This window comes from Chlorocebus sabaeus, chromosome 15 (genome assembly GCF_047675955.1).
Source record: "Chlorocebus sabaeus isolate Y175 chromosome 15, mChlSab1.0.hap1, whole genome shotgun sequence".
In the NCBI taxonomy this organism is placed as follows: Eukaryota; Metazoa; Chordata; class Mammalia; order Primates; family Cercopithecidae; genus Chlorocebus; species Chlorocebus sabaeus.
The window spans coordinates 34,947,313-34,970,541 of NC_132918.1; the positions used below are offsets into that span (position 1 = coordinate 34,947,313).

A 23,229-nucleotide genomic window follows, 5' to 3' on the forward strand; every position below is an offset into this window, starting at 1 on the left:
GGCAAAGACTTCATGTCTAAAACACCAAAAGCAACGGCAGCAAAAGCCAAAATTGACAAATGGGATCTCATTAAACTAAAGAGCTTTTGCACAGCAAAAGAAACTACCATCAGAGTGAACAGGCAACCTACACAATGGGAGAAAATTTTTGCAATCTACTCATCTGACAAAGGGCTAATATCCAGAACCTACAAAGAACTCAAACAAATTTACAAGAAAAAAACAAACAACCCCATCAAAAAGTGGGCAAAGGATATGAACAGACATTTCTCAAAAGAAGACATTCATACAGCCAACAGACACATGAAAAAATGCTCATCATCACTGGCCATCAGAGAAATGCAAATCAAAACCACAATGAGATACCATCTCACACCAGTTAGAATGGCGATCATTCAAAAGTCAGGAAACAACAGGTGCTGGAGAGGAGGTGGAGAAATAGGAACACTTTTACACTGTTGGTGGGATTGTAAACTAGTTCAACCATTATGGAAAACAGTATGGCGATTCCTCAAGGATCTAGAACTAGATGTACCATATGACCCAGCCATCCCATTACTGGGTATATACCCAAAGGATTATAAATTATGCTGCTATAAAGACACATGCACACGTATGTTTATTGCAGCACTATTCACAATAGCAAAGACTTGGAATCAACCCAAATGTCCATCAGTGACAGATTGGATTAAGAAAATGTGGCACATATACACCATGGAATACTATGCAGCCATAAAAAAGGATGAGTTTGTGTCCTTTGTAGGGACATGGATGCAGCTGGAAACCATCATTCTTAGCAAACTATCACAAGAACAGAAAACCAAACACCACATGTTCTCACTCATAGGTGGGAACTGAACAATGAGATCACTTGGACTCGGGAAGGGGAACATCACACACCGGGGCCTATCATGGGGAGGGGGGAGGGGGGAGGGATGGCATTGGGAGTTATACCTGATGTAAATGACGAGTTGATGGGTGCAGCACACCAACATGGCACAAGTATACATATGTAACAAACCTGCACGTTGTGCACATGTACCCTACAACTTAAAGTATAATCATAATAAATAAATTTAAAAAAAATAAAATAAAAATAAAATTAAATTAAAAAAAAAAAAAAAAGAAGTTCAAGACCAGCCTGGCCAAGATGGTGAAACTCCATCTCTACTAAAAATACAAACGGTCATGTTAACCCTCTCCACTGTGAGGACTTGCTTTTCATGGTCTTGATTTACTGACATCATATGGAGACTGTATCAAACAGAATGCACCTGTTACAGACTAATCTACCAACACTAACCTAGACACTATTTAGTTCCTTGGCCCTCCCTAAACACTCTTTTTCCCTGCAACCCTAACACATGATCGTTGCTCTTTGAGCAAATTTAAATTATAATATTGAAAAGTTTAAATAATAAATTAGAGGGTAGTTCCTTATCATAGAAACATTCTTCTTTATTGCAAAGAAAGAACCTGGAGAATTTCTTCTAAAATTAAGGAACTCTTCCATGCATTTAAAATATAACTTGATTTCTCATTTTGTATTTATTGCAACCTCCTCAGTAACAATGAATTCACCTCCCACCCAGATCTTGTTTCTAAATTCCATTCTTCAGTAAATGCAAAGTCCCAGCACTCTTTGGAGAAATGGTTGACAACAGTGCTGGGACCAAGAAAGTACAAGATGAGCTTGGAACATCTTGGGGTTCCAGAAAGGAAGGAAGTGCTCAGAAATTACAAGACTGTGTCAAGAGGAGACAGGAACCAACTCAAAGGGTTCCCAATGGTCAAACCTGGGCAGTTTTGAGCAGCAAAGTATATAATGATAGTTATAAATTAGAATTACTTATAGAATAGAAATAAATATCCACGAGTCCATATTAATATAAATAAGTGGAAGAGGAGTAGAATTCCAGCTAATAAATGTGGAAAGAATAAGGGAAATAGAAAGCCATCATTTTTCAAACAACACAATAACCATCTCAAGCAGGAAGAACCATCAATGACTGTGAAAATTTGTGGTCAAATGTTATGAGAAACAGAACATCTTCAGAGTCTCAAAATATCACTTCACAAGATAATTATTCATTACAAGGGAAAACACAATAACTTCATGGTAAGAAAATATGATGACATCACTGTAATTAAGTGACCAAAGTTAATACCACCAGTAATCAGACATAATTACATCATGTACCTCCTGATATAGGGCACAGAAAATGATACATCACCTCTATGGAATTCTTGCCAAAAATTCATAACCTCACTCTAGTCATAAGAAAAATAAATTAGATAAACTCAAGTTGAGAAACATTTTAAAACTGGCTGACCAGTACTTATCAAAAGTATCAAGGTCATGGAAAACAAGGAAAGAAAGAAAAGTTTTCACAGGAAACTAAGGTGACATAAAATTAGATACACTGCGCAATTAATTTGAAAATAAAAGTAAAAATGAAGATACAATGGTTCCAGCCACTGTGGACTCTGTTGAGCATGACAAGCAATTCAGTGTTGCAGGAGAGTAAAGTGGTAATGGAAGGAGTGATAGAATCAGAGATACTGACAGAGCCTAGATCACAAAGGGCTGAAAGTGCCAGACCACGGATGCTCATCCTTCAGAGGGGAGGTACTAAAGGATATAAGCAGAGGAGTATTCTGATTAGGTGGGCAACCTGGGAATACCACTCAGGCTACCATGTCCCAACATGAGTTTCTGGGATCAGACCAGAGACAGATGTGGGAACCAGTCTCCAAGATGGCCCCCAATAATCTTTATCTCCTGACATTCATGCCCTTGTGTGGCCCCTCCCATACTTCATGAGTACTACATCTTCCAGTTTCCTTTGCAGCTAGATATGACCATAACAAAATTCTGGCTAATGGGATATAAGGAGAATTATATGTAATTTCTAGAAATTATCCTTAAGTGGAGGGGTGCACACATACTTGCCTTTTTTCCTTCCTGCTGATTAGAATATGGACATGATGTTTGAAGCCTATGTGGTCATCTTAGATTATCAGGTGAACCCTCATATTGTGGATGGTGAAATAGCACCATGGGGAGTGGGTCTCTAAGCCATTCTTTCAGTCCTATAATGCCTATCTCTGAACTTTATTTATGTGAAGGAAAAAAACTGTCATGTCTAAGGCACTATTTTGGGGGGTTTTCTATCATTCACAACAAACTTAATAATAACTGTTTAAAAATGGATACTTTAAAATGCCCACTTAGGCCACATAAGCAAGTCATTATTTTATGTGACCATGTGATAAGATTGTGTCTACTAAGCACAAAGGCAAATCAATAGTTTTAATGACATGAATTCTTATAATTATCAAGCTGTGTCATGACATACACCAAACAATGACTTACCTGCCAAGGCTCGAAGTCAGGTATATATGCACAGATGTTTCCTGGAGTATATGGCCCATGACCTTCTTCACATCTACTTAAATGGTCCAGAGCATAAGCCATAGATAGAATACACAGCTTGTCTGACGTTGTTTGTAATTCTTAGCTGAGCCACATCCAGATAGGTATTTTTAAGATCCTCCAACTTCTCCTCTCCAGTAAAGAATGTATCAGACATGGCATGTAATCTGTCTTCTTTACCAATTATATTCACTCTATGATCGATATTGTATGGAATACTACCATTTGGCCAAGTACAGTTAAAAGCCAGTTTGCCAGAATTTAATGGTCAGGACATCATTTGGATCCTTGCTAGGATGCACATCATAAAGAAATTCCCTTAATCCTGGTTTATCAGCTCTTGGTATTGCAAATCCATACTTCCACCAAAATACAGAATATATTCAGGCTTTGCAATGAGGGCTGAGATAACCCACGCTTCATTGGAATAGACTTTGGGAATGATTTCAGCAAATGCGATACAGAGGTTGGCATTCTGCATATTTTCCTTAAAAGTTTTTACTCCATATTTTCCATAATCACCATCAGCTGCTATAGCGCCTACCCAGACCCAGTGAAAGTGTTGGATAAGTTTTACCATGACCTTCGACTGGATCTTATCACTGGCTATTACACGAAGATAAGATGGAAACTGGTATTTGTCACTAAGAATCACGCAGGTAGAGGCATAGCCCACCTACAATTGAAAATATTCATGCAGTTATTAGAAAGCAATAGCCAAATATCAAATTACACATTTTCACAATATGTTTATTGGGGAGGGAAGGAACTTAACAGTTCTTCTCCCTTTATTTTCACATCTTTCTTTAGACAAAAGGATTTCTGTTCCTTTCCTTGCTCAGTGGATGGGAGTGTGGAGTGTTGGAGGGAACACTTTGGGCCTCCCTATGGACTCTTTCAAATCCACTTCCCCACGCCCCAAGGGAATCGGAGGAGATGATTATTAATACAACATTCAATGCACTACTTTTCACAAGTGGGATCACAGCAGTGAAAAGGAGGCCATTTGCTTTTTCCTCTATGCACCCCACAGACAACGGGAGTGAATCAAGCCATCTAGGCTCTTCCTCAGATTTTACTTCTCATCCACATGTATGATGGACTGAGTAGACCTACAATCCATTTGGCAAGCCCAATTCTTCTCTCTCTCCCCTCCCCACTGCTTCCACCTCCCTTCCCTCCTTCCTATCACCATTTTTCTTTCCTTGTTTTTCTCTGCCAGGACTTATGAGTATGTAGATCCCAAGACTTAACTTGAGAAAGGTGGTAGAAAGCACCACTTCAGCCTCACATCTAAGCCCTGTCATCCAACAGAGATAGAAACCCTAATTTTACAGTCACTTGTCCAGATAAATGAAGAGACAGTTTCTCATTTTGCCAGTGATCTCTGTATGTATTTTCCAATAGTGGGAACTTAAGAATAGAGGCCAAGTGATCATGAATTCCTCACCATTTTATATACATTTCCACTGTAGCTTACCCTTAACCGCACTGACCCTACAGTTAAGAACATATTGAGAGGTGACAACATGCTAGCAGCCCTTGCTCTCGGCACCTCCTCAGCCTCACCGTCCACTCCAGTGGTGCCTGAGGAGCCCTTCAGCCCACCACTACACTGTGGGAGCCCCTCTCTGGGCTGGCCAAGGCCAGAGGGAGCCAGCTCCCTCTGCTTGCAGGGAGGTGTGGAGGGCAGAAGCGTGGGTGGGAACCCGGGTTGCAGCGTGGTGCTCACAGCCCATTAGAGTTCCGGCTGGCGCGGGCTCAGCTGGTGGCACTTCGAGTGGCCGGCCGGCCAGCACTGCCGGTCCAGGGCAGTGACGGGCTTAGCACCCGGGCCAGCAGCTGCAGAAGGTGCACGGGGTCCCCCAGCACTGCCGGCCTGCCCCCACCAGGCTCAAATTCTCACCAGACCTCAGCCGCCTCCCGGCCGGGCAGGGCTTAGGACCTGCGGCCCGCCATGCCTGAGCCCCCGCTCCCCGCGGTGGGCTACCGCGCAGCCCAAGCTTCCCCCATGGGCACCGCCCCCTGCTCCATGGTGCCTGGTCCCATTAACCACCCAAGGGCTGAGGAGTGCAGGCAAAGGGAACCAGACTGGCGGGCAGTCCACCCGTGGCCCTAGTATGGGATCCACTAGGCAAAGCCAACTGGACTCCTGAGTCTGGGTGGGGACTTGGAGAACTTTAATGTCTAGCCTGAGGATTATATATGCACCAATCAGCACTCTGTGTCTAGCTCAGGGTTCATGGATGCACCAATCAGCACTCTGTACCTAGCTAATCTGGTGGGGACTTTGAGAACCTTTATGTCTAGCTAAAGAATTGTAAATACACCAATCAGCACTCTGTGTCCAGCTCAAGGTTTGTAAATGCACCAATCAGTGCTCTGTGTCTGGTTAATCTGGTGAGGACTTGGAGAACTTTTATGTCTAGCTAGAGGATTGTAAACGCAGCAATCAGCACCCTGTCAAAATGGACCAATCAGCTCTCTGTAAAATGGACCAATGAACAGGATGTGGGTGGGGCCAGATAAGGGAATAAAAGCAGGCTGCCCTAACCAGCAGTGACAACCCATTGGCGGGCTTGTGTTTTTGCTTTTTATGATAAATCTTGCTGCTTCTGGCTCTTTGGGTTCACACTGTCTTTATAAACTGTAACACTCACCACGAAGGTCTGCAGCTTCGCTCCTGAAGCCAGCGAGACCATGAAAGCACCGGGAAGAACAAACAACTCTAGATATGCAGCCTTTAAGAGCTGTAACACTTACCGTGAAGGTCTGCCGCTGAACTCCTGAAGTCAGCGAGACCAAGAACCCACCAGAAGAAAGAAACTGCAGACACATCTGAAGGAACAGACTCCAGACACACCATGTTTAAGAACACACCATCTTTAAGAACTGTAACACTCACCGCAGGGGTCCAAGGCTTCATTCTTGAAGTCAGCGAGACCAAGAACCCACCAATTCTGGACACAATATGACACATTTTTGCCTGTCCTATCACATTCCCATCTCATGTTATAATATTAACACACCACCTTCAATAGGATTGCCCATATTATAACTCCATAGCTCAAGATTGTCAATTTCTTCATGAGTACCAGAATATTCTTATTTTCTGTTTCCTCTACCCCATGTCCTATTTTCACTTCATTGGCTAAAGTTTACATTCTTCTTTGGAACCATGCAAATAGCAACATTGGAAGCCCTATGTAGGAAATAATCTTATTTAAGAAGCAGAGACACCTGATATCTAATTCTGGATACATGTTTTATCACTGTAAAATCTTAGAGAAGTTACTTAAACCTTCTGAACCTCAGTTTCTCTATAAGTGAAATCAGGGTAATGATATCTACATTTCAAGATTGCTCAATATATTCAATGAGATGACAAATGTGAAAATGTCCATCACATAGATTTCTTTTACCTTCGTTGGATATTTACTACAAGCATTTAATGAGAGTATCTAGAGGTTTCCAGCTAGTGCTTGGAAGACAGAGCTCACAGCAGCAGCAGTTTGAGCTGCACAAAGCCCACATCTAATGTGTCAGTTGTGTCACCCAACCTCTCTCCTTGGTTCTATTTCTCAGTATTTTCCTGTTGCCTCTACCTCTGTATTTGAAGCTTTATAAGAAATACTCTGGGCCGGGCGCGGTGGCTCACGCCTGTAATCCCAGCACTTTGGGAGGCCGAGGCGGGCGGATCACAAGGTCAGGAGATCGAGACCATGGTGAAACCCCGTCTCTACTAAAAATAGAAAAAAATTAGCCGGGCGCAGTGGCGGGCGCCTGTAGTCCCAGCTACTCGGGAGGCTGAGGTAGGAGAATGGCGTGAACCCGGGAGGCGGAGCTTGCAGTGAGCCGAGATTGCGCCACTGCACTCCAGCCTGGGTGACAGAGCGAGACTCCGTCTCAAAAAAAAAAAAAATTAAAAAAAAAAAGAAAAAAAAAAAAAAGAAAAGAAATACTCTGGTAATGCTAATTTTTACAGTTATTTCAAATTCTCTCATTACTTCAGCAACACAAATACGCTTATTCACATTGATAAGTCATGACAACTGATACTTTAATGATCCATCCTTAGAAATAATGATAGAGCTGTATTCATATTTCCTTAATAATCAATTTTTCCTAGAATAATGTCTTCTTATGTTGAAATATGTCATTGTCTCCGAATTTTAAATAACCTGTAAAGTTAGCATCCTCTAAACTCTAGCCATCTTGCATAATTCCTAGGCCCATTTCAGTATGTTAGTGCATGAATCAAAATTGTCATGAATAGTAACCATTAATATAGGCAAGAAAAAAAGTGAATTTCTTATACCATCCATTGACCAACCAACACATATTTATTGATCACCTACACTGTGCTCCACACAGTCCTATAGAGTATTATGCCTAGTGAGTTGTCAACATACAAATCACTGAGTCATAATCTAGAGCCAAAAATTAAAGCAGCATGCCAAGGGATGTAGAAAAATCTCAAATTGCCTCTAAGTAGACATCAGTTCACACTTGCTAAGGCCTGATTGAACATAGTAATTAGGGACAGCAGCATCACCACCATCCCTGTTTGTCTCTGCAACTTAACTCAGCCTCACCTGAGCACCTTGCTATCTGCTGCAATTTCCACAAGAATGATTTGTGTTGTTTTTTTTTTTTTTAAGTTAGTACCAGCACAATAATTGGAGATACTTGAGGCAAATAATATAGCCCTAGAATTCTTGAAGCAGCAACTGATAAGGATGATCCAACTGCTCCAACAATTCCTCCAAAAATGCTCCAGTGCTGTTCCTAAAATTGGGCCTGCTTTCTTCCTGCCCTGTAAGAAGTACCAAAGCTGCTTCCAGTGATTTGGAGATGGTAAAACAGGTATCAAAGATCTGATAGCCCAAAGTGATGTTGGGCAAAGTGTCCTTCCTCTTATTAATCTCCTTGATCATGTGGATCATGGCTTTCATTCAGCAGAATCCCTGAAAGTTAAACCTGAAAAAGAAATAGACTTTGTAGGTTATTAGGTGGGTCTTTGAGGGGAAAAGCAGCTTTTGGAGCATTTTGCCAGAGCATCAGCAGGCACCTCACTTTCTTAAGCATGTTAGTTTTTCTTAAATGATACTACAAACTTGAAAGATTCAAGTATGAATAATATTCATCATTGATAGATTTGGATTGAAAAGTACCATTTTGGATGTCTTCTTGCTCCGTGTATCTTTCATATGCTATAATCTCTTTAAACTGCTATATCTTTTCACAAAAATATTCTTATATTCATAATTATAACCACCTAACAGGGCCTCCAATAATTTCTCAATACATTTTTCCCCATTAATTGGAAGTCCCTGGTGCCATATGAGTCTCCTTTCTCTCCTACTTGCTTTCTTTAGCTTTTTTTCTGGACATTAATTATAAAATTATGTAAATACAAGGAAATACTTATGCTAGGAGTACCTAAAAGCAGTACATAAAATCTATATATACTATGACTCCAATTACAATAATTTTTCTATCCATAATTTCATTGTTAACGTTGAGATTTTTAATTGAAAATGTCTTTTTCCTACTACTCCTAGATATAACCATAAATAAAATACCTCCTCCTTTCTGTTTCCTAGCCACTAAAAGGAGAATATATTTCTCTTGCAGTCCATCACATTTGCTTTCAAATTCCTTCTCCACTAAAAAAAAAAAAAAAAAAATTTAACATTTAATTGCAAACTCTTTCTTCCCAATCTTAACCAAATCTTAACCTATTTGAGAGCAATTTTCCCAAGACCTTCTTTCCTTAATATCTTCTGTGGCTATAGTATCTAACTCTGTGTCTTTTATTCAATAAGTATTTTTTAATTTAATATGTGATAGCAAATAGCCCTGTTGGCAGGGTGGAATTTTTCTCCATGTTTCTTTAATTGGGCTTTTAGTTTATTTTGTGTTTCATTTAGTATGTAGTTATTGAGTTCCTCTGGTGCTAGACACTGTAAATACAGTCAGAAACAAGATAAACACAGCACTGTCTAAGCAAAGAAATAGAAAAGTAGTCAAGCAATTTCAGCATAAAATGATAAAAACAGTGATGGGTTAAACCTAGGAGCTATGAAATACAAAAAAGGGGCACCCAGTTCTAGAGGAATTAACAGCCAAGCTAAGGCTTAAAGGATGACCGACGAACAGGGGAAGAGTGCTGCAAACAGCATGCCTGAAGGCGTTACAGCAAGAGAACATGTCACATTCAAGGAATACAAAAACCAGTATGTTTGGAAGAGACAGGATGGGAGTGGGTGTGGACAATGAAAGCGGAAACTGGAAAACCAGAAGGTGCCAGAACACAAAGGGCTTTATCATCCTAAGATACTTAGTTCCAAAATTTACACTAATGGCAATATCCATTTTTGAAATAAATATAGCAATATCATTTTTAAAATAGAATAGCAACACATTTCAAGAACTAGAAAAATATACACTGGCTGTAATTCCTCCATCCATGAAAATTTATTTGAACAAACTGTTTTTCCCAAAGGAAAAAGTAATATGCCCCAACTGTTCATTACAGAATTATTTATAATATTGAAAACCTGGAAAGAACATACATGATGGAAACATTTTTCATTATTTTAAAACTATTAGAGAAATTACACAGCAGTATATGTATAATATTGTGAAAGGTGCAGTATGCAAAGTTGTTTCCATACTATAATTAAAACTACATGTATAAGGTATACTAATATTTGGATAAGGATTAACAAGGAAACTTTTTTAAAGCGCACAAAATAATTACTGGAAAGGTGGAATTTGGGATGATTTTTCTTTGATTCATTGATTTCCATTATGATAGTCACAGTATTATTATACAATGCATATATTTTTTCCTCAGGAAGTTTCTCTATGTCCTATGTTTGCTTAGATTAATGGAAACAAAATTAAAATACTCCCTTCCTCCTTCCATTTAACTATCTTTCTCTTTTCTGAGCAACATTTTCAAAATAATAGCAAGTCTTCCTCTCTGGCCATATTTAAGGTCAGTTAAAGTTATAGTTAAAGTCTGGTCATACTTAAATGATGGCCGGTCAAAATTAGCATATTGTTAAAATTGTGGGTTTCAGAATGAAATTTCTCCAAACTCCAACCTGAATTTCTATATCAGTTATAGGTGAAGGTTAACAATGCCAAAGTGAAATTATCAGCTTAGGCCCAGCCTGGCTTCTAAGTACCTCGTAGGCCAGGCCTCCCATGAGAACTCTCCCACTGGAGAAGTTGCATCACGTGGAGGAGTAGAGAGGCTCGGAAAACACTGGGGTACAGATGAGAGGAAACTGTTGACTCCTGTAAGTGAAAGAGAATTATATAGGCTCTAATTTTGAAGAACTATATCAACAACTTTTAAGACATGAAATGTTTTTGATTTCATAACACATATTTAGGATGGGTTGATTAAAATGCTGAAGAACATTTGAGTCTTATAAAGATGAGCAATTTGGGTTTCAGACAAATCAAGCTGGGAGACAAGCAGAATACACACAATGCCTTGCATAACAGATCCACATTGAGGACCAGGAACTGTCTTTTTAGATTGCCTGGACCACATTCAACCACTCTTAAGAGAAGAGGCAATCAGTGGACACCAACCCTGAGATGACTGGGCTACCAAATGATCAGCCACAGACTTTGAAGCAGCTATTACAACACTGTTCCATAAGGTGAGGGAAAACCCTCTTAAAGCAAATGTAAAAATACAAGTCTCAACAAAGAAATAGAAGCTATTTCTTAATAGAAATTTTAGAAATGGAAGACCACTCAGATTAGTTCATCTTTTTGTGGAATCTGCACTGCAGAGCTTCAGGCCCAGCCCAAGCACTACCTCATCTTCCACTCCTTCTCTTCTGTTGTGATGGAATCCCATTGGCAGGCGCTCTCTGTGTCCCAGAGAGCTCTGATATACCCCAGAACTCCTGTCTGTTGTAAAGATAAACTTGCTTTACTGCTTCTACTACCTACCTCCCTCCTCTGTACCGCTCATTGCACTTGCACATGCAATAAACCAACTTTCTATATGTGAGGCAATGTGGGGCAGTGCAGAGTTCCCCAAATGAAGAGTTCTGATATCAGATAAATTTGGGATGTGCTGCATGCTTAGCCCTTTCTTAGACATTCACAATGCTTGTCATATACTAAATGTTTGTGATGTCTTGGTAGTTACCCAAGTTTATCCAAACCCATAATCCTTTTTTCAAGGAGCATTTATCCGTTTGGAAAATATTCTTAAGGTGGACATGCAAAACACTTGGCTGATTCTGAGAGCCTGAAATAAAACCACAACTCTGCCTTATGCTTTCCATGTGACCTTGTGTAAGCCATTTAACTTTTTTGAGCCTTAGTTTCCTCATCTGAAATGTGGACATAACATCTTCAACCAGCTGTTTTTAAGATTAAATGGGATGTCTTCTGTACCTAAGAATGACTTAGTACTGAAGAAGCATTCTCTTCCCAAGAGCTTCATCCCAGAAAAACAGGACCAGATCCAAATTGTTTTTTATTTTCTTATTGTCCAGAGTGTCAAGAAAATCAAATACAAATACATGAAGTAAATAAATGCTATTGCTTATTTTCTCACAATTTTATGAAGAGGTTGAAATCAGCTTACTGATACCTCTCTGAGGCAGGTTCTGAGCTCAGGCCCTCATCTCCACAGGCCCTGCTGACTCCCTGGCCTCACTGTCGACCTTTTCTGTTTCCTGCTCCCAGATATCCCCTTCTGGGTGAATATTGAAGCTTTACCCATCCCTGGCCTCCATCCTATGGGACAAACTCACTTTCTTCCATTTCCTTTCTTGTTATATTTTCAAGAGAAAAACTTTATATGTGATCTCTCAAAATATGAGAGAAAACAGAACCAACTCCTTACAACTTTCTGAAGGTAAATCTTCTCATTGTTTCCATACAATGCCTTTTTATCTGCCTCTCTCTCAAATCTTAGCGCTTACTACTTTCTTGTTTGTCATTCTAAATGACTCTGCCTCTTGTACTATTATCTGACTCTTCTGATCTTCCACTATGGTAGTTCGTCAGGCAAGCTCTCTCCCTAAATTCTCTTCAGAAATGCCCTGTCTTGCTCTCACTGTCCACCTTCCCCACATTTCTATTCCCTTATAGCAAGAAGGACCAACTGAAAAATAACTATAACTCATCCTTTTGGGTGAATAACTAGTAGTCACTGTCTGCCCCTGTCACTTGCCAATAAACAGTAGAATTTTTAGTACTAAAAGCCAACCTAAAGGCTGTGGTGCTAACTCTTAGTGCTCTCCTGTATCTTACTCTCCACTTCTTCCTGACAATAAACAAGAAGTCACAGCTTAGAAATTTGGTACTTTGCCTGTTTTCACAGTTTCTAACTCCTGCAACTATTATTTATTTTACATACCTATATTGGGTAAGTTTGTCTCATATCATCTTATTAACTTTTTTAAAGCACATTATATTTTCTTTCATGTACACATATATCAAATACATAATGTAAAGCCAAGCAGTAGCCACTCAAATCCTGTTGGCATTGATTATGCAAATCCCAAAATATTCCTGATAAGTGAATTATTTTCAGAAAGGGATGTAGTTACCTCTCATCACTATTGCAACCACAAGGTATATGTCAAATTATTTTTAATGAGGAGGAGGGGAGTTTTATTTTAAAACATGTATATTGGCTTTTCCATTTAACCTTCTAGGAAAATAACCTTCAGAAGTTCCAATGCAGAACAGACAACAAATTAAATGATTCTGTTTATGAAATATAAATATTATATGTTTTGTTAAACTTCAGGTTTTCATTTTATGTTAGTAAGGATTGAAGAAGAGAAAAACTATGATAAATAATGAACTGAGTCTACCATAATGTAGCTGTAAACAAAAGCCGTTCTCATCTTTCTTCTTTTAGCTTCACAGTAAGAAAAGAATTAAAAGATCTAGGAAAAAGATAAGTAGAGAGTGATTACAATCCTCTCTGCCAACAACATTATGGTTGATCCCTCCACTAATGATATCTCAAATATGGGCCATAAAATATAATCAAAGGACAGTGGTTGTAATTAGCAAAGATTTAATGTGTAAGAAATTATTTACATTTTTACAATATGCATTTACAATTATAATAGCCATGCAGCATCATGGAAATGCTCCCTACACAATATAAAATGCTAAATATAAAATTGCATCTGTGCTATGGTCACAACTATGCACAAATTATGGATGCATTTCTATAAAGGGCTAAGAAATCATATAGGAAAATGAAAAGATCTGCTTTGTTATGCAAGTAGAATGGTGGATAAATGTTTTATTTTTAATTTCTGGTGTTCTTTTTATAGCTGAAGTTGGGGGAGTGATCTAACACATGTTTGCCTTTATTATAATGGATTACAAGCAAATTCAGATTATCAATCATGGATCCCATTTCCTTACACGACAACTCGGAGTTAGGGGAGTGGAGGGCAGAACCCTCACAGTAACTAAAAGAACCTTGCCATTAACAGTAGCTCAGAAATAAGTTAGTGTTCCCACACTGTGTATTTTCACTTGATGAGAGTTTAGTCTATAACAATTAATAATAACCTGCAATACTGTAATTCTGCATTAGGGCTTCTCAAATCTTAATGTGTATATGAATCACCAGGGGGTCTCATCCAAATGCAGATTCTGATTCAACAGGTCTGGCAATGTAGCCTGAGATTTTACATTTCTAACAGTCTTGAGTGACACCTCTAGGAGAGGCCTGGCAAGAAGGGGAGGAGAAGGAGCTCTCAGGAAGAAACCCAGGGACATGAGCCTCACCAGTGACAAAGGCAACAATGTGAGCTGAGGGCAACACTTCACCTTAAAGTGTAAGTTAAAGAAAATGATGCATACAAAAAATGTTCATTGACCTCTTATGGGCTTTACAAAAGTTTCTAAGGTAGTTTATTATGCCCTAGTCGCAGAGGCAGGAAGGGAGGCTCAGAAATTAAGTAAGTTTCCCACCACCATCCTAATAAAAGTGGCAGAACACAGATTAAAAATGATGTATTCCATTCCAAATCTCATGTTTTGTTCACTTTACAAATGAAGAATCATGAGCTCACAGATCCAGCGTATGCTAAAGTGCAGACACCAAAGCACACATCCTTTCAGAGGCCTAGGGGTAGAGAGAAAGGACATGGACCAAGTCCCAGAGCAGGAATTGGAGGTGTGGCTTTTTCACTGTGTGACCCTCTCTCCATCTCTTGGACCTCAGGCCCCTCATCACCAAATAGGAGGCTTCAGACTAAACAGCATTGTTTCTTAAGGGTCTTAGGTCCTAACAGAGTCAGCAATGCTCTGGTTCTGACTGAGCCATTCCAAGGCTCACATTCAATGATAGCTTAAAAACGTGCTGCCAGAGCAAGCAGTAGCAAATTGTTTCATTGACTATCAAGGTGAAATTGTTTTCTCAATAATACTTTGAACCTAATTACCATTTTCACATGACGCTGACTTCAAGGACTCCCGATCAAAGCAAAAGACACCAGATGAATGTTGGTGCAAAAGGCCATAGGTGTTTAATCCCATGTGTCCACACCAAGACTCCTAGGCCTGAGACCATGAGCTGTATGTTTTTACCTCACTCCCCTAGACATGTTTGATCTTTGTGGTCCTCCACGGGCCCTGGTGAAAGTTAGGCTTCCTTCCAGGAACAATAACACATCCTGTCCAGACTTGTCTTCACCTTCAAGCGAAAGAAAACATCCGAGCTCCCAAAGACTCTGGACCCATGTTATTAATAAAGGCTAAGAATATTTAAAGACTGTTATATGGTTTCCAGGAAAAGCTCAAACCCCAAATCTACTGCAGATAAACACTGCTGAGTGCTTCTGAGAAGCTGGGGCATTACAGCCATCCCAGTGCACTCACAGCTGGGTCACAGTCATTTGGTCAGGCACAGTTTGTCAGATATCATTTGACTTTTATATTTCTCCATGTTACTCGGAATCCTAGGTAATACTCATGCCATACCAGCAGATGAATAAACACACTAATCTACTTTGTTTTATTTCCTATGCAGAGCCATCCGACCCAGTCACGTAATGACGTAACACCTAGTTATATGTATTTAAGTTGCTGTTTTTACTTTGCAAAATGTATATTACAGCTGACCCTTAAACGACATGCGTTTGAACTGCATGGATCCACTTTCATGTGGATTGTCTTCTGCCTCTGTCACCCCCAAGACAGCAGGAAAAATCCCTCCTCTTCCTCCTCCTCCTCAGCCTATTCAATGTGACAGTGACAATGATGAAGACCTTTATAATGATTCACTTCAACTTAATACATAGTAAATATACTTTCTCTTCCTTATGATTTTCTTAATAACATTTTCTTTTCTCTAGCTTACTTTACTGTAAGAATACACTATCTAGTACGTATACTAAATATATGTTCATTGACGGTTCATGTTATCAGTCAGGGCTTCAAATCAACAGTAGGCTATTAGTAGTTAAGTTTTGGGGAAGTCAAAAGTTATGCACAAATTCCCAACTGCACAGGGGAAGGGGTCAACACCCCAACCCCCATGTTGTTTAAGTGTCAACTGTAGTTTTTTTAGATGTATGTCTCCAACATTTAAAACATGTTTACCTATAATATGAATTTTGTGACATTATGACATTATGGCTTGCCTGTATCTTTATTTTGAGAAGAAAAAAAAGACCAAAAATAAATCAGCTTTCATAAGTGCATTGTTATTATGATATTCAAGTTATTAATGAGAGGCCTCGAGGTGTATAAAAAGTAGGCTTTGGGATTTTTTAACACGTCAATACTAATCACTTGTTACAGAAGAGCCCCTGTGTGTCTAAACAGAGAAAGCCCTTAATTATAGCAAAGGAGAAAGACATTCAGACACTGCAGGCATAAAAATCTTTAAACAGCTGCCTTGTTGAATTGAGAAAGCCACAGGTTACTACCTCGTCTGCTGTATCTATTTTCAGGAAAACAATTTGACAGCCTGATTAATCTCCTACCTCAATATCAGCTGACTCAATAAACAGGAACTCTTACCATACAGAACCTACAGCATCCTCTTTCTCCTTGGAAGCATCACATGTTACAGAGCTATAGCATGCTGTGGCTGCAACAAAAATCGTGAAGATGGTAAGCGATTGACTAAAGCTGGAAAACTATTATAATCACAGCCTTGCAGAGAATAAACATCTATTTTTTAAAAAATTTTGAAATAAAGAAAACTGACCAGCTATAATTCTCACCTAAAAAATTAAGTATGCCTGCCTGCCTTCAATATTCCCTTTTAATCTATCCCAACACTGAAAGAAAGTGACCACATCAATCTCTAGACCACCTTTTCATTTTTTAGTTTATTGAAATATAATTTACATATGACACACCAGCCCCTTTTAAGATGTACAGTTCAATATTGTTTTAGTATATTTACATCACTGCAATCTAATTTTAGAACACTTTCATCATCACAAAAAGGAAAACTTACTTCCCATCCGTCCCTCACTCTAAGCCTTAGGAAACCACTTAATCTACTTTCTGTCTTGGTAGATTTGTCCATTCTGGACATTTTATTTAAATTGAATTACACAATATATGGGGGTTTTGTGTCTGGTTTATTCATACAGCATAATAGTTTGAAGTTACCCATGTTGTAGTACATATTAGTACTTCATTTAAGAAATATCTTTGAGATATAATTTATACACCATAAAATTTACCCAATTAAAAAGTACAATTTAATGGGTTTTACTATACTTAAAGAGTTGCAACTATCACATGGACTAATTTGGGAATATAGAATCGTTCCCCTTTCTGTCCACTACCACCCCCAGCCCTAGATAACCAGTAATCTACTTTTATGTTGGTAAAGATTTCCTATTCTGGACATTTATATAAGTGGAATAATAAAATATGCGGTCATTATTACTGGCTTATCTCATTTAACACAGCATTTTCAAAGTTTGCTCATGTTTTAGCATGTATTGGTACCTTCTTCCTTGTTACTGATTTCTTTTTATTGCCAAATAATATTCCATTGTATGGATGTGGCAGATTTTATTTATCCATTTATCTGTTAATGAAGATTTGGATTGTTTTCACTCTTTGGCTGTTATGAACAATGCTGCTATGAACATTCTTTTACAAGTATTTGTGTAAACATATGTTTCCAACATTTTGATATTCATATAAACATGTATTCTCCCATATCCAGGAGTAAAATTGGTAAGTCACATGGTAACTCTATGTTTAACATTTCGAGAAACTGCCAAACTGTTTCCTAAAGTGGCTCCACTATTTTACGTTACCATTAGTAATGTACGAGGGTTCCAATTTCTCTACATCCTTACCACCACTTGTTATTCTACTGTTTTATTATAGCCCTTCTAGTGCTTATAAAGTAGTATCTCATTGTGGTGTTGATTGTCACCTCCCTTACAGCTAATGACTCAGAGAAAGCTATATGCTTTCTCCTAGATGTTTTCAAATTTTAATTCTTATATCTAGGATTATGATCTATTTTGAGTTAATTTTTGTGTGTGATATAAGGTAAAGCCTAAGTTCATTTTTCCCTTTTTTTCCTTTTCTTATAAATAACCAACTGTCTCTGCACCATTGGTTGGAAAAACTATTCTTTCCAACATTGAAATGAATTATTATGGCATCCCTGGCAAAAATAACTTGACTGCAAATGTAAGGATTTATAATCTCAATTCTATTCCACCGGTCTATACGTCTATCCTTTTGCCAGTGTTGTGCTGCCTTCATTACTGTAGTTTTGTTGTGATTTTTGATATCAGGGTATGTAAGCCCTCCAATTTTATTCTTTTTCAAAAGTGTTTAAACAATTCCAGGTCTTTTCCATTTCCATGTGAATTTCAGGATCAGCTTGTCAATTTCTGGAAATCTTCAGTCAGCTAAGGAGTCTGATAGAGATTGTGTTGAATCTGTAGATCAGTTTTGGAAGTGTTGCCATCTTAATATTAAGTTTATGTATCAGAAGACTCAGATCATTTGCAACGGCTCTTCATCTGCCTTAGATCAAATCCACCTACAACAGGTCTTACAAGGTCCAAGGTCCATCTTGATCCAGCCCCTAGTTAAGTAACCATTGCCTCTTTGGCAGCACCCCCTCCCATTGCCACCACAAAATACACTACAAGCCATATAAACCTGCCTTTGGTTCTTTAAATATGTGGTGCTCTCTTTTATCTCCGGGTCTGTCCTCACTCACATACACTGCACATTCTCTGTGTCAGGGGTTTTCTCCCTTGTGCGCCATCCCTGATTCACTTCTTTTCCTTCACATCTCAGGTCCCTTTTCACTTTCTGTGAGACTCATATCGTGAGATATGCAGCTCCCCACAGTCTACTGACTTGCCTTTCTTTGTTCTTTCATAGTGGACTTCAGTTTATTTGATGGAAAACATTGTTCAAGACTTCAAATTGGTTGAAATATCTTGATTGAAATGAGTATCACTAGTCCCTGTTTTAGGCAGTATTAGAAATTTGGGCAGTTTTACAACTATTCTTGTGTCTTTAAACATTTTTATAACTCTTTATAAAATCTTCAGGATTTGGAGAAAATATTTTCCTTCCTTTTTTTCTAGTATTTTCCTCCAATCTGTTGTACCTGTTCATACCTATTGGACCTGTTTAAAATGGTTGTTGCAGGTTGACTAATGGCCCCTCAAGGTGTCTATGTCTTCATCTCTGAAACCTCGGAATATGTTATATTCTATGGCAAAATGAAAATCTACAGATGTAATTAAGTTAAAAACTTTAAAATGAGGAGATTAACCAGGATTATCCAAGCGGGCTCAAAGATGAAATCACAAGTGTCCTTATAGAAGGGAAACAGAGAGAGATACTACAGAGAAGAAAATGTGAGGAAAGCAGAGTCTGGGATGTTGGCAGCCTCTCCAAACTGGAAAAGGCACGTAGTTGGATTCTCCTCTCATAGCTTCCATAGGGAACTAGTTTTACCTTGACTTTAGCCCAATGAAACTGATTTCAGAAACTGATCTCCAGAGTTGTAAAATAATAAATTTGTGTTGCTTTAAGCCACTAAATTTATGGTAATCTGTTACAGCAGCTAAAGGTAATACAATAGTAATGAGTTGTAAATAACCTAACATCCAACAAGAGGGGCTAGTTGGAATCAACTTGGATGTCCAATAACATGCCAGTAGGAAACAACCTATGTGCCCACAGGAAGAAACTGTTTATATAGATTCTGATAAGTTTCAGAAGAATAGGCGTGGTTTGGTTTTCTTCATCACCCAGGCTGGAGTGCAGTGCCGCAATCTAGGCTCACTGCAACCTCCACCTCTTGGGTTCAAGTGATTCTCGTGCCTCAGCCTCCTGAGTAGCTGGAATTACAGGCATGTGACACCATGCCCAGCTAATTTTTGTATTTTTAGTAGAGACAGAGTTTCACCATGTTGGCCAGGTTGTTCTCGAACTCCTGACCTCAAGAGATCTGCCTCCCTTGACCTCCCAAAGTGCTGGGATTCCAGGTGTGAGCCACCCATCACACCCAACCTGGTTTTCTTAATGCATTAGAAAAAGATCTGGGAGGCTATCTACAAGTTATTAAAGTGGATAGGACAATGAGTATTCTTTATGCTATTCTTTTTATTTGTTTATTTCATCTTCAGTGAGTCAAAGGCTTCATTGTTATTGTTGTAATAAAGGAGATAGATCAATAAAAGAAACTTTAGCAATGAAAGGAACAATAAGAAAATACAAGGAAAGGATCTGGAGTCTTTAAGAGCCTGAGTGGATTGTATGATTTCTTAATTTCTAATTTATATGCATCCAGCTTCTCCTGTACTATTTGTTCAACAATGTTTTCAAGAATATTTCCATCTTGCAAATTGGTTGAAAATGAGTATTTCTAATCGCTGGTTCCCATTTTTATAGCTTTTGTATGTACTATAAATACTATATGATAATCTCTACTACTATATTTATGTGCCATAAGACAAAGATCTTGCCTAGAAATGATCATTTAGATGGTGAGAATCAGTAAAACTAAGTAAAATAATTGGAAAATGAGGCAATCTGCAATAAAATGTTGAGTTACACATCTTGGATTTTAAGGGAATGATATGTGGTGGTTCATAAAACCATAAACATAGCTTTCCATGTGCTTAGATTATTTATCCACATCAGTATCCCCAACTGTGAGTTCAAAATATACCGATTAACAATAACATTAATAGCAATGATAACAGTACTATTAGAATAAAAGTGTCATATTCCACAGTATGTGTCTCATTGTTCAGCAACCCTTACAAAAAAACATGTGCAGTAAAAATACTTCACTATTATTTATGCTTTACACATGAAGAAGCTGGAGCTCAGAAAAGTTTAGCAATATTATCAAGGTCACAAAGCTCCCTAGTGACTTAGATGACTTTTCTATTTAGTGACCTGCCCATGGGAGATACAGATATCCCAGATCCCCATCTGTTTCTAAGAATCAAAGATAAAGGGAATCACCAGTAGCTCCCCTACTCCATTGGGGATTTCCAGTGAAGAGGAAACTGTGGCAAGAAATTTCTGACTGACACCTGCTCAAAGCTCAAGGGAATTTCTTGCTGAGCTCATTGCTGTGATGCCTAACACTGGATGGCAATCTTGCACTAGGCAGAATTCATTAAGTGCCTAAGGGTCATGCAGGTCCATTTGTTTTTTGTTTTGTTTTTAATTGTATATATTTAAGGTGCACAATTTTTTTTTTATATTAGTCCATTTGTTTTTAGAAGGAAGTTACTGTTGGCCGGGTGCAGTGGCTCACGCCTGTAATCCCAGCACTTTGGGAGGCCAAGCCAGGAGAATTGCTTGAGGTCAAGAGTTCAAGACCAGCCTAGCCAATATGGTAAAACTCTGTCTCTAATAAAAATACAAAAATGAGCCAGGCATGGTGGCGCATGCTGGTAATCCCAGCTAGTCGGGAGGCTGAGGCACAAGAATTGCTTGAACCCAGGAGGCAGAGGTTGCATGAGCTGAGATCGTGCCACTGCACTCCAGCATGGGCAACAGAGCGAAACTCCATCTCAAAAATAAATAAATAAATAAATAAATAAATAAATAAATAAATAAATAAATAACAACAACAACAAAAATAGGTTACTGCTCAACTTGCCAGAATTGACTTACAATATTTGTGTTAAACACTATTATGATGTAGCAGAATGAGAATTTGTAACAATTCCGAAGTGCACTAAATGCAACTTTATTTTCTACAATTGTCCCTATCTTGCTCCAGCTGGCTCTGACTACAGTTCTGCTGATGGTCATTAAGGTACAGTTGAAATGGTGTTGGGGAATTTATTCATCTGTTTTCACACTGCTATAAAGAAATACCTGAGACTGGGTAATTTATAAAGTAAAGAGGCTTACCTGACTCACAGTTCCACATGGCTGTGGAGGCCTCAGGAAACTTATTAACACAACCACGGGGGAATGCAAAGGGGAAGCAAGCACCTTCTTCACAAGACGGCAGAAGAGAGAAGAACAGGGGAAACTGCCACTTATAAAACCATCAGATCTCATGAGAGCTCCTACTCACTATCATGAGAACAGCATACGGGAAGCCGCCCCCATGATCCAATCACCTACCTCACTTGACACGTGGGAATTACAATTGGAGATGAGATTTGAGTGGGGACACAGAGCCACACCACATCAAGGAGGAACACTTGATTCTGCTAAAGAAGGGTAACAGCATCTCTTTCTAAATACTGTCTTCAGATAAAGACTCAATGTAATTCACATTTACATTCTTCATAACAGTGGTTTCTCTCCTCTTAAGGAACTTCCCTGTCCAATTCTCCCTTCCTCTGAGTTCCTTGGAAAGTTTATTACAATGTGGGGAAAAGCTTCTGGTCCATGTGCCACATTCTGTGTCCTTGCCGACCTCACTTCATTTGGTCATTGTCACAGCTACCATGTTGATAGACATTGACAAGATTGTGGATATCTAGACTATACTTTCAGGGATCATTTCTTTTTTTTTTTTTTTTTTTTTTTTTTTTTGAGACAGAGTCTCGCTCTGTCGCCCGGGCTGGAGTGCAGTGGCCGGATCTCAGCTCACTGCAAGCTCCGCTCCCGGGTTCCTGCCATTCTCCTGCCTCAGCCTCCCCAGTAGCTGGGACTACAGGCGCCGCCACCTCGCCCGGCTAGTTTTTTGTATTTTTTAGTAGAGACGGGGTTTCACCGTGTTGGCCAGGATGGTCTCGATCTCCTGACCTCGTGATCCGCCTGTCTCGGCCTCCCAAAGTGCTGGGATTACAGGCTTGAGCCACCGCGCCCGGCCAGGGATCATTTCTATAGTTTGTTACTAGAGAAGTTTCTCTGAATGTGTAGAGCACCGAAGACAAGAATCCCCTCTCTCACCACTCCTATTCACTCATAAGTGAGAGTTGAACAATGAAAACACATGGACACAGGAGGAGAATATCACACACCAGGGCCTGTTGGGGAATGGGGGGCTGGGAGAGGGATAGCATTAGCAGAAATACCTAATGTAAATGACGAGTTGATGGGTGCAGCAAACCAACATGGCACATGTATACCTATGAAACAAACCTGCACGTTGTGCACATGTACCCTAGAACTTAAAGTATAATAATAATAATAAATCAAAATTAAAATTATAAAAAAGTAAAATAATAGAAACTCCCCCAAAACAAAGACTGTAGATCTCTAGTCATGACTTCATGTACAAGGCCCCTTCACTGTGTGACCTCCTTTTTCCATGACTCTAGGCTTCTTCTAGC

General features: G+C 39.1%; 1 pseudogene; it reads right to left on the reverse strand.

Moving 5' to 3' along the window:
* The window catches only part of LOC103242035 (vomeronasal type-2 receptor 1-like), a 46,326-nt pseudogene that overhangs the window by 9,308 nt on the left and 13,789 nt on the right, over window positions 1-23,229 (reverse strand).